The sequence below is a fragment of the Pogona vitticeps genome, chromosome 2, assembly GCF_051106095.1.
Source record: "Pogona vitticeps strain Pit_001003342236 chromosome 2, PviZW2.1, whole genome shotgun sequence".
NCBI lineage: Eukaryota > Metazoa > Chordata > Lepidosauria > Squamata > Agamidae > Pogona > Pogona vitticeps.
In genome coordinates, this window is record NC_135784.1 from 2,404,113 (window position 1) to 2,417,303 (window position 13,191).

At 45.4% G+C, this 13,191-nt stretch overlaps 2 protein-coding genes across 2 annotated transcripts in view; both read right to left on the reverse strand.

Moving 5' to 3' along the window:
- LOC144587217 (uncharacterized) overlaps nucleotides 1–13,191 on the reverse strand; it is a 180,537-nt gene that overhangs the window by 96,739 nt on the left and 70,607 nt on the right. The gene's annotated exons all lie outside the window — the stretch shown is intronic.
- LOC144587301 (uncharacterized) overlaps nucleotides 1–13,191 on the reverse strand; it is a 161,007-nt gene that overhangs the window by 28,754 nt on the left and 119,062 nt on the right. The window contains 3 exon segments of the mRNA XM_078387376.1: nucleotides 11,546–11,646; nucleotides 11,803–11,884; nucleotides 12,221–12,335. The gene's annotated coding sequence lies outside the window, so the exon portion shown is untranslated.

Below are 13,191 nucleotides of genomic sequence, written 5' to 3' on the forward strand. Positions count from 1 at the left end.
TTTCTTGTTCCAAACAGTGCCAGTGAAAATAGAGAAGAAATATTTTGACGATCTAAACAAAGTGATACTACAATATATTTGGCAAGGGAAGAAAGCCAGAATCAAACTAAAAATGCTCCAAGAATCCAAGGAAAACGGAGGATTTGGTCTACCGGACTGGACCTTATATTACCAATCATCTGCTCTAACTTGGCTTAAAGAATGGATTAGCCTGAAAAACAAGAGACTTCTGTATTTAGAAGGACATGATCTACAGTTGGGTTGGCATGCCTTTTTATAGTATCAGAAAGCCAAATCTCATAGGTATTTTCAAAACCATTATATTAGAAACTCCTTGTATATAATATGAGAAAAAATAAAAATGAAAATGTACATGAAAATACCAGGATGGGTCTCACCCATAGAAGCATTTGTTCATCCCAACCTTTTGAATGTTAGAAAAATTTTGACTTATACAGATATTTTAGATAAAGATAGGCAATTAAAGCCAAAACAAGACCTTATAGACCAGGGGTTAGATGCATCGTGGTGGTCTATAATGCAAATACAATCAAGATATGAACGAGACCTAAAAATGTACGATTTTTATAAAGAACAGACAACTTTTGACCAAATAATGTTAACATCAGATGGCAAATAAATTAGGAAAGTATATAAATACCTTCTAAATTGGAAAATGGAGGATGAACAGGTCAAAGAAACAATGGTTCAATGGGCAAAAAATTTTGGGTACAATATTGACTTAGAAAAATGGCAAGGGCTGTGGTCTAGAAACTATAAGATGACAATGGCAACATCTTATAAAGAGAATCTATATACAATGTTTTATAGATGGCATTTACCTTCTGATAGATTAGCTAAGATGTACTCTAACAGGTCAAGTAAATGTTGGAAATGTCATAAAAAAATTGGAACCTATTATCACCTCTGGTGGACTTGTGATAAAGCATAAAAAAAAATGTAGATTTTAGGCCAGAGCTCTTTCTGTTAGGTATAATACCAGAAAGTGTTGATAGACAAAATGTATATTTAATACTGCATATTCTAACTGGCGAGGATTATTTATGCACAGTACAGGTGGAGGGTCCAAAGCAAACCCCCCCCCCCAGTCTGGCTTGGGGGAAACAAGAAGGGAGGCTTGGAGGGGAACGCCACACACACCCCAAATCAGGACGACCAAGGTTTGCCTCTTGTCAACAGGACCTGCCTTTGGTGAGCAGGATTAAGATGTTTTTGAAAAAAAAACACCCTAAACAAAATGCAACGAAAACCATACCCCAAAACACCACCACTTTGCACATGTTCAGAGAGGCAGTGTGGTGTTGCTGGAGGAAGTAACAGACTGGAAACCAGGAGGCCTGGATTCAAATCCCTGCTGGGCCAGGGAAACTGAGAGTAGAGAGAGCATGTGTGTGTGTGTGTGGGGGGGTAAGGCTACTTCAGCCACCTCTTGAAATCTCACTGACCTAGCAAACGTTCGGAGGGATGTGGGATATGGGTTCTTTCTAATGGGTCCCAAAAACAGCAGAGAGAAATCACTCTCACTCCGTCTCACTCCTTCCTAGGAGAAAAGGAGAAAGAAAACATCAGCCTGGAGGCTTTACGGATAAAGCAAATCTTTCTCCATCACGTAGCTTTGTCCTTTTTGATGTTAAACTTATTGGTGTTAATGGCGGCACTGATTTATGGTTTTCGCTCGAGGGATAGGACTCACAGTTCTCACTAGTGGGCTCAGAGTTCACTATGAAGTGCTTAAACAGAATCAGAAGTACCAAAGTCCAGGAAGAGCTCAGTCTCTGCCATTTTCCACCCTTGACGGCCGGCTAGGGAAACATCTTTGCTGGATAAGTGAGAGCAGGCGAAGAAAGGGGGACCTGAAGGAAGAACTTCCAACATGGTGCCAGCGTTCCGACGTTCCGGCGCTCTGGGGACCTCACAGGCTCTCTCCAGCTCTCACAAAGACCCTGCGCCCTCCTGGCTGCTTCTGATCCCAGTACTCCATCCACCCACTCTGTCAGGGGGATCTCACCGGTCTCCAGATGCCAGCTACTGGGTCCTCTGCTAAGATGCCTCTCAGATCAAACAAGGAGCCTCCGAACTCCGCCGAGCAGTCAGCAGACGACCCCCGCGTTCCAAGCTCCGGCTCTGTTTTACTCCATCTGCTCTTACTCAAGCCCCACAGCCCACAGCCCAGGATTCAGAGCTCTTTCCGAGCTCACCCCCAGTGCTTTGGGACAAGGGGGGAGAAAGACAATTCAGAAAAGGAAAACAAGCAGAAAAAACAAAAAGATAAGGAAAAAAGAGTATAAAAGGTAAGAAAGCTAGCCGGGCGGTGGCGGTGAAATTGCTATCCGCTCACCACCGGCGCCATCTTATAGAGGCCCTCTGGCCACTGTTGAGTTTTCCAAACTTGCTGGCATATTGAATGTAGCACCTTAACAATGTCATATTTTAAGATTTGAAATGGTTCGACTGGAATGCCACCACCTCCACTGGCCTTGTTGTTAGACAAGCTTTCTAAGGCCCACTTGACTTCACTCTCCAGGATGTCTGGCTCAAGCTTAGCAACCACACTATCTGGGTTGTCCGGGATATCCAAATCTTTCTGGTATAATTCCTCTGTGTATTCTTGCCACCTCTTCTTGATGTCTTCTGCTTCTGTGAGGTCTCTCCCATTTTTGTCCTTTATCATGTTTGCCTTTGCACAAAATGTTTATATTTTCTCTGTTCTGAACTGCCCAGAGTAGACAATGTCTAGTGCAATCAATCAATCAATCAATCAATCAATCAATCAATCAATCAATCAATCAATCAATCAATCAATCAATAGGTATTGAGGTAATAGAATCTGAGAACTGAAGAGCTAGAAGGGAAGTGAACTCCCAACCTCTGGCTCCAGAGTTAGATACTGAAACCAATGTGTATGGAAAGGGGGGAGGGAAGAATTTGATAAACCACATCTGTGAGAATAAAAGCAAAAATTTAAACATTGAAATTGAGAAGGTATTTGAACCCAGCGAAATTAAATATTATATATTCTAAATGCTGCATATTACAGTAGTATCTCGGTTTACAAAATCAATGTGTCCTCCAGGATAGAATCCGAAACCCCCATTCCATGGTCCAGTGCCGGTCCGTGGCCTAAGAGGGACCGGGTCGCAGAGGCGCTCCTCCCGCACTCCCCACACACAGGTCCTTTGTGCATGTGTGCGTGTATGCGCCAGCAGCCATGCATGCGCTCCCCCGCCCCTTTCCACATGCGCACGAGCGTGTGTGCCCTGCACAAGCACCCTCATGCTCATTTGCACCCATGCCTGCGTGTGGGCGCACATGCGCAGGAGTGCCCCACCTTCCCCAATCAGTCTGTGAGTTGAAAGTTTGGGGACCCCTGCTACAGAACACTACATCATGCGAAAAATACATCAACTGGAACGCAGATTGCCATAGCGACGGTGGCGGCACTAAAGCCTCCAGGCGCAGAGAAACTTCCTTCACAAAGCGAAAGAAATGGGGAAAAAGAAACATAAACCAAGGCATTACTGTGAACTAATTTCTGTTTGTAAACCAGAAATTACGTAAACTGAGATACCGCTGTATCTCAAAGTTAGCGTTCTCGGAAGTGCTCCCTGTTCAACGCACAGGCCCAGCTAGGCAGGCGGAGCTCAGGGGCCTCAACGCGTGAATGAGACGGTGGTGTCAAGTGGAGAGGTTCAGATTCTTTTCGCACCCGGGCTTGTATAACAGGGACAGGCTTCACTTGAATGAAGACGGAACCAGACCGCTGGCGCGTAACATTAAAAAAGTGGCAGAACAGCTTTTAAACTGAATCCCAGGGGAAAGCTGACAGGAGCCGAGTGGTGTCCATTTTGGGACTCCTCATCCCTGTGGAATGAAGGTGGAAAGGGTAGAGAACCAGAAAGTGATGGCAGCGTAGGAATTAGGACTGGGAGTGTGATGGGATGGGACTGTTGGTCTGCTGGAAGGAGAAGCAAACAAGCAGCCCTTCTTGGGGGACCCGCATATGCAGGTGCTTTTATGCAAATGCCCAAAAGGTCTGAGCAGAGATGAGAGAGCCGGGAAATTTGGTGGCTAGGAATAACATTGATATGGTGGCCATTCAGAGAACCAGCTGGATACCGCAATCCCAGATGATAAACTCTACAGGAGGGACAGGGAGGGGCGTGTGAGAGGTGGGGTGGCCATCTAGTCAAAGAAGGGGTCGAATCCAGCAGAAGGGAGGTGGGTGGCGACTATGACTCCATCACAGAATCACTGTGGGTCAAACTGCCAGCCCGAAGGAGCAATGTGATAGTGGGGAGGGAGTGCTATCATCCTCCAGATGAAAAACCTAAGGGGGAAAAGCGGAGGGAAACTTGAGGGAGGAAATTTGAGATGCGGAGAGAAATCAGGGAGGTGTCCAAAAGGGACAGGATTGTAATCCTGATGAACTTCAATTCTCCTCACATTGAATGGGCCAATGTATGCTCGGGTCAAGAAAGAGAGACCGGGTGTCTAAACATGCTAAACGACTGTGCCTTGGAGCAATTTCTCATGGAGCCCAACAGAGGACAGGTGACTCTGGATCTAACATCATGTGGTACTCAGGAGCTGATTGGGGACGGGAATGTCACTGAGTCGCTAGGGAATATTGACTATACTGCCATCTCTTTTTCCTTGCATGTTGGGGGGAGACTGTCATGCAAATCTGACACAAAAACCCTTGATTTCCGAAGAGTGGATTTCCCTCAGACGAGGAAGCAAGTTAGAATAAGCTGAAAGGGACATTTATATAAAAAATAATCTCTCCTGAGGGCATGGAGTCTGTTTAAAACAACAGCAGTAGAGGGCCAGTGGAAGTATGTACTGCAAAAAAAGGGGGATCAACGAATTCCAAGAAGGTGCTAGAATGGTTAACAAGGAAAGTTACCGAGGCTTTAACGGGAAAGAAGGGGTCCTTCCATAAATGGAAATTCTTCCCAAATGAAGAAAATAAAAAGGAACATAAACTCTGGCAAAATACGAAAGGCAAAGAAAGACTTTGTGGCCAGCATATGGCCAGCAATAGAAGGCGGAATAATAAAAGCTTCTTTAAATATTTTAGAAGCAGGAAACTTGCCAGAGAAGCAGCTGTCTGTCTGGATAGTGAGGTAGGGGAAAGGGTGGTAAAGGGGGACTTGGAGATTGCAGAGAAATTAAATGAGTTTTTTGCATCTGTCTTCACGACAGACGACTTTGGGCAGGTTCCACTGCCCGAACGGCCCTCCTTGAATAATGAATTAAATCAGATACATGTTATTCTACTAGAGCCACAGATATCACCAGGAGATCTTCTCCGGAGTTCTGGAAACAGTCAGCAGGGACTCAAATAGGAAGAAGTAGAAGTGGCAGAAAACTATTGTGGGGGAACACTTCTTCTCAAAGTTGATAAGCTGTTGGCTGATTCTCCAGTGCAGCGAATGCTCTCCTGGATGACGTCACAGCTGCTTTTGAGAGGAGGAGCTACTACCCATTCTTCCTCTTTCTCATAGTGATAGAGAGCTAACTTCAAAGCCTTTCTTTGGGCCAATCCTAATGGCATTATGTAAATTTTGCCCTATCTGAACTCTGTCAACTATCTGTGAGCTTGTAAGTTTAATAAAAGAGAGTCCTCCTGAGGGCATTACCCCAGAGCTGTATGCAGAGTTGGATCCAAAGGTCTGTGAGGAGGACTCTGCTGGCAGACATCCTTCTGTGTGTGGCTGACTTCTTTAACGTCTCTCTCTAAGACTATTTGCTATCCTAATTATCTGATGATCACCAAGCTTTCTTATTTCGTGATCGTACATATTGGCGCCCGAATAGGGACCTTGCAAGTTATTAATCAAAGGCACAAAAGACAGGCTCCCGAGGAAAAAGGGCTTCAGGAACAATTTTAATCTGTCTAAACAAGAACATAGAGAACACCTTTCCTCCCCCCTTATCTCCTTTACAAGAAAAATACAAACAGGAGTTAATTCATGGCCTGCAAAGGGAAAAACATTTTACTGCTAGATCTGAATCATCACTGGAAAATTCTGCCCAAGATCGGCACAAATATCTCTCTCTCTGACACACGCACATGTCCACCCGCCCATCATTCATCCATTTTCTCCATATATTTAAGCAAGCTTGATGAAGACACCCTTTTTTCTGCCTTAATTCAAGCCTCGCCTGTTCCTTTTTTCATAGCTTTGAGTCAGTCTCTCTCTCACACACACGTCCACCCTCCCTCCCTTCATCCATCCATTTTCTCCATATATTTAAACAAGCTTGTTGAAGCCACCCTTTTCCCACCTTAATTCAAACCTTGCCTATCCCTTTTTTCAGTTTTGAGTCAGTCTATCTCTCTCTCACTCTCTCATTCACACATCCATCCACCCACCCTGCCTCCATCCATCCATTTTCTCCATATATTTAAACAAGCTAGATTAAGACACCCCTTTTCCCACCTTAATTCAAGCCTCACCTGTTCCTTTTTTCATAGTTTTGAGTCAGTCTCTCTCACTCACACACACACACATCCACCCACCCACCCTCCATCCATCCATCCATCTTCTCCATGTTGAGAGTTGTGTGGTACTTGTGTGAATTCCCAAAAATGCACAGCAAGAAGTGCCAGCCAGTTAGGCAGAATTAACTGGAAGTTCCCCCTTTTTGGTAATCTCCCCTTACCAAACACTAGCACATAACAAAATACTCAGGAGGTCTTTTTATCATTAAATAAAGAATTCTATTTTACTCACATGAGGTTCATTCTTAAAGGATTCAGTTTGTTACATAATTTATTTGAATCCCATCACTGCACGGAACGCCGTTACCTTCCCACCGAGGTGGTCCCTATTTATCTACTTGCATTTGCATGCTTTCAAACTGCTAGGTTGGCAGGAGCTGGGACAAGCGACGCTCCGTCGCGTGGATTCGATCTTACGATTGCTGGTCTTCTGACCCTGCAGTACAGAGGCTTCTGTGGTTATCATAACCCCCCTCCCCGTGGTGATGATATCTTATTTATTTATTTATTTATTTATTTATTTATTTATTTATTTATTTATTTATTTATTTATTTATTTATTTATTTAAGACACTTAAATGCAATGACCCCTGAAAACAAAATTCAATTCCAAAAAAATGAAATGCTCCCCAAAAGTAACATTTAATGATTTAGTTGCAAGTGAATTTTAAGACGCAAAAAGAAATATAAAAAGGGCATAAAAACAAACCGCAATGGAGGAACTAAAAATTTCAAGATGTAAACTCTGAAACTAAATTAAGATTGGAGGAAAATATATATTCATGCACATTGTAAAAAGACTGCAGCCATCTTCACAGGTTTGGCTTGCTCCAGCACCCCCCTACCGCCCCCTTCTGCTCCAGCGCTCTCACACCGCCCCTTTTCGTTCTACTGCCCCCCTGAAAAATGAAATCGCCCCCTGGGGGGCATTATCGCCCACATTAAAAACCACTGGTTTAACCCACAGTGCCACCACATCCCTAAATTATAATGAACCCAAAATTTTGGTTTTCTCAAAGTCATGGAAGCAATTTCAATAGAATTTGAATGGGCACAAAAGAGAAAATTTAAAAGAGGATAAATATCTAGCCATCCTATTCCATTACAAACATTCCTGGTCTCCCTATCGCAAAATGGTTATAAATATAGCTAGGTTCACTGGTCAATCAATACTTCGTTTCTATTATAATTCTGGCAATTGTTATGTTCCGGGGACTTAACAGGTTTTTAAACCCAAAGTTATCCCACAAATTTAGTATGGCATCCCAATCTGGTTAAATGCCATGGATAGGTCAATTGAACGGATGAAATCTCAATCCTTACGTAAAGTGCTAGGGCTAACAAATTGTGTCTCCTGCTCGGTGCTTTGTCTAGAGACTGGATTTTCCTCTTTGGAAATGATGGCTTGGCTGAGATCATTTCAATTCTGGCTAAAGCTTTTTTAAACCTCTGACCCAGTTAGTTTATTATATCAACTATTTCTGGACTCTAAACCTCCCTTTGGGACGACTGCCCTTTTAAACAAACTGAAATGGATCAGCTTAGATAGTGACTCCTTGGGCTCACTAAATCAAGGGCAAGCCTTCCAAATGATCAAAAGAAGAATTTTGGACATTGAATTCTAGGAAATATGGAACAGAGTTAACTTATATTCCGGCTACTCTACCAAAGGTCTCTGGATGGCTTACAAAAATTAAAATACAATAAAAAAGATAAAACACTTTGCTCCAACACTTTGCCCAATAAGGGAGGTTCGCCAGTGGTCGGTAGCTATCCAGAAGGACACCATGGTCGATGGTGTTGAAAGCCGCGGAGAGGTCCAGGAGTATCAACAGGGTCACACTCCCCCTGTATCTCTCCCGGCAAAGGTCATCGTACAGGGCAACCAAGGCAGTCTCCGTACCAAAACCTGGCCTGAAACCTGATTGAAATGGATCCAGAAAATCCGTTTCATCCAGCAGCGCCTGGAGTTGCCCAGCCACAACCCGCTTCAACACTTTGCCCAAATAAGGGAGGTTTGCCACTGGTCGGTAGTTGACCACCAGTCTTGGGTCCAGGTTAGGTTTTTAAAGGAGTGGATGAATTACCGCCTCTTTCAAGGAGGTAGGGACCACTCCCTCTCTGAAAGAGGCATTCACGGCCTCCTGGACCCAAGTGTGAACACCCTCTGGCAGATCTTCCAATTAGTCAAGATGGGCAAGGATCAAGCGGAGTGGTGGTAGAACGGACAGATCCAAGCACCCTGTCCACATCCTCAGGTCTCAACCATTGAAACTCATTAATACTTGACCTAAGCATGGTGCACTGGACACATCCTCTGATTCTGCAGTAACTGTGGAGTCCAACCCACTGCGAATCTGAGCGATTTTTTCCTCAAAATGGATGGCAAACTCATCACAGCGAGCTGATGAGCAGTCTGGGACCTCCACCAGATTTCCCGGTTGAAGAAGATCCCGGACCACCCTAAACAGCTCTGCTGGATGACATTCTGATGAAGGAATATGGCTAGAGAAATATTGCTGTTTCGCCAGCTGTATTGCCATGAAATAGGCCCGATAATGGGCTCTAAGTCGTGTTCAATCAGACTCACAGTGGGATTTCCTCCATCTGCACTCCAGCCGTCTCCCCTCTTACTTCATCGCCTGCAGTTCAGAAGTATACCAAGGAGCTGTCTGGGCTTGGTGAGCAGGGAGAGGATGCAATTGTGTCAACCGCCCGGGTCATCTCCCTATTCCATAGGGTGAGCTGAGCTTTGACAGGAGCGCCAATGATATCAGACGGATAATCCCCCAGAGCATTCAGGAATCCATCCGGATCCATTAGTCTCTGGGGCGGATCATCTTAATAGATCCCCCACCCTTGCAGAGGGGAGAAGCTAATAGACTAAACTTGATCAGGAAGTGGTCTGACCATGACAATGGGGTTACAACCAGCCCCTCCACGTCCAAACCACCACCTTCCAGTCCCGTTGAGAAAACCAGCTCCAAGGCGTGGCCCTTCTCATGTGTTGGGCTGATGACATATTGAGACAGGCTCGTGGTTGTCATGGCGGCCATGAAGCCACAATGTCTCTCACCCAGTGCCTGAGGGATGGCAGATGGTGAAAAAGACTCCCCCCCCCGAAGGCAGGAATGCTGGCCTGGAAGGACCCTGGCACAGGCTTCTGGCTTATAAAGCCCCCCTTCCCCCCTCTTTATGAAGAGTTGGATTCAGGTTCATGGGATTGGTCTTGTTTAGACAGAAGAAAAACGAGGCAAATGTTTTAACAAAACCAGTTCCAGTGCAAGGGCACGAGGAATTGTCAAAGAGCCAGGATTGAGTTCAATGCACGAGTAAATAGGAGGGGGTTTGTCAGGACATTATAACACACAATCTAGAATTTACTCTTTGTACACGAACCAACCTTTGTTAAGAGGAATCCACCTTAAAACAGGTGTGCAGCCACAGAGTCAGCACACGAAGCTGATGCCTTTTATTGGACACAAAGCCAGAAGATATCAGGCAATGTGTCCAGTGATGGGGGTTGTTCAAACGATGCGAATGCTACACACTATGATGTGGTGTGGAGTGTTGTGTTGGAGGCTTGGTGCCTGAGGTGCTGTCCGTCTGCTTACAGAAAGTGCATTATGGGTCTGTGGATCGACATAAATCGTCCTATTGGACATCGTCTGTACATACACGGTGGTGACGGAAGACCTTTGTGACTGGAAGACTGACTTGACTCGGTGGGCCAATTTATTCTTGTAAATCGTTATATTTTAATTGTTTGTATTCCACTTGTTGTGAGCTGCCCAGGGTAGTCAAAGACTATAAGCTAAATAAATAAATAAATAAATAAATAAATAAATAAATAAATAAATAAATATTTTACACATATATCTGTAGATATTCTACAGTTAGAACGACTTCAGGGAGATTAGGAAAAAGGAATATCCACCAAATAAGGATAGAAATAAATAAGAGTCTGGGGTCCAGGTAAAGAGAGGAGAGGGAGATGGAAAGAGAGGCGGGACTTCCTCTGATCAGTTTAGGCGCACCTTGGATCACCCAGACCAAGAGGGAAACAAGGGCCGGGAGTAGGTGATAAAGATCATCCTACCTGGATTGATGGGTGTGCCTACCCAGTTCGGACACCCACTTTTGAAAAAGGGCTTTTGAATAAAGGAGAGCTGCTTTGTTTTCGTGGTTGTCTGGTTCCTGCATTTAAGTAACAAGGGTGTGAGCATTTCTCACAATTGGGGGCTCGTCCGGGACCCAAGTCTCCTGCCGTAGTCTGCTGTTGAGAAAACAGGGAGATGCATCCCATCGATTTCAACGGCCTACTTTCCCTGGCGGGGACCTCGGCTGCGCAGGTGGGAGAACCCGAGACACCTGAGGCCCCGGTGAAGCAGACCAGGATAATTTGTTGGGCACAAATCTAACAACCAGGCCACTCCGTGCTCGGACCAAGGTAAGAAGAGGGGACTGTTAAGGATCGGCTTGGTGTTTGGGATCGGGACTGACGGACACGAGTGTGAGAGACGTGTTTTGGACCCAAAGGCAGTGTGGAGTCCTGATCCGCGGTTCCGTTGTCTCCGCAAGGAGGGTCCAGCCAGGAAAGAGGGGAAATGGGACAAAGGAGAAAAAGGGAAACGTTGTCTCCCTGACGCGGGATGTAAAGGGGAGATAAAAGGAAGGAGACTAGAAATAAGAAGGACCAGGAGCAGAGAGGGAGAGGGAGAGAGGGAGAAGTGGAGGCCAGGACGGCAGAGGTGAAGAGAGTAAGCGATTGCTAGAAGGGTGGGAAGGTTTCTGGATGGAGAAAGCATGGATGCATATCTGGGAGAGGATGATGATAGAAAGAGACGAGGCAGGAAGGGGACTGAACCATCACCCAGCCATGAAACCTTTCTACTGAGTAAACAGGAGAGAAGAGGATGGAGGTGAAAGAGAAGGAAAGCGTGGATGCAAAGAGGAAAAGAGAAGAGAGAACGTAGAACCGAAGAACTTTCCCCCACGCGGGGTGTGCGGAAATACCTTCCCAGAGGAGACGACGGGAGGGGAGAGCGGTGGACGGAGGAGACGCTGCCCTTCTTTCATCAGATGCCAAGGAAACCATACCCTCAAGCACCAGCACTCTGCACATGTTCAAAGAAGACGTGTGGTGTCATAGATGGAGTACCAGACTGGAAACCAGGACACCTGGATCCAAATCCCTGCCGGGCCAGGGAAACAGAGAGGAGAGAGTGGGGGGGGGCAAGGCTCCTTAAGCCACCCCTTGAAATCTCACTGACCTTGCAAACGTTGGGAGGGATGTGGGATATGGGTTCTTTCTTCTGGGTCCCCAAAACAGCAGAGATAAATCACCTCCGTCTCCTAAGATAAAAGAGAAAAACATGAGAATGGAGGCTTTACGGATAAAGCAAATCAAAAACATTTCCTTCCGGGATGTGCCTTCCTTGTGCTTCTATTGAACAGGACTAAATCCCCATCTCTCTCGAGACGAAAAGAAAAGCAGGCAGGCAGGCAGGCGGGCGGGCATAACTTCCCTCTGACACATGCAATGAAAGTAGCAGAATACAAGAGGGTAGGTCTCTCAATGTCGATTTAAAATATTTTTATCTTGCCTTTCTCATGAAAAAAAAACCAAGATCGCTTACGTGCCTCAGAAAAAGGCAACATTTAAAAGTGAAAAACAGCAAGACTACAAACCTTAAAATGAATCAAACCGAAGCTGCACTTAGGATGTTAAACGAAATCAACATCGAGAAAACGCCAGAGCCCCGTGCGATGGAGCGGACCGGACCCTCTGTTGTCACGGGAGCATCTGTAATTCGAATTGTGGTTCTTATTATTTGGGGGTTATTTGTACGTGCTATATCTAGACTTTGGCCTCTGTCTGTTGCCTATTGTTCAGGAAAGGCTAAACCAGTGGTTCCCAACCTTTGTTACTCTGATGTTTTTTAACTGCAACTCCCAGAAACCCCAGCCAGCACAGCTGGTGGTGAAGGCTTCTGGGAGTTGCAGTCCAAAACTCCTGAGTAACCCAAGGTTGGGAACCAGGGGGGCTAAACTAAGAGGAGCAGATTTAGATTCAGCGTCACTTTTATTGTCAGAATTTAAAGGGGGGGGAGTGATACCTGGATATAGCAGAAATTAAGTTTTATTCCTGTTCTAAGGAGTAGCAAATTTTATTCTACATATTATGTTCTTAGCCACATTCCTGTTCTTTTGATATTTGTCTTAAGTCAAAAGGGAGCATCTCCCTTAAGTCAAAAGTTTCCCACTATTTATTTACAATATTTTTACCCCGCCTTTCTCCTTAAAAAGGACCCAAGGCAGTTTAGGTACATCATTAAAGGGCAATATTCAAAAGTGAAAAACAAAACCTCAAAATGAATCAAACCAGAGCTGCACTAAGGATGGTAAACAAAATCAACCTCTAATAAAACACCAATCCCCCCCCCCCCGTGCGATGGAGCGGACCGAGGGCTGGACTGGACTCTCTATTTTCACGGGACCCTTCGTTATTTTCGGTCTCTTCGATGATCCCAAAGCAGGGGGGGGCGTCTCCAAAAGGTCTCCTCGGCCTCTGTGGCCCCTCCCTGGGCCAAGGGCCTTGTGTGTCGTGGGGTTGCCCACCCAGGGCGGGCCGAGTTCAGGTCTCAGGACTTTTCTCGCCT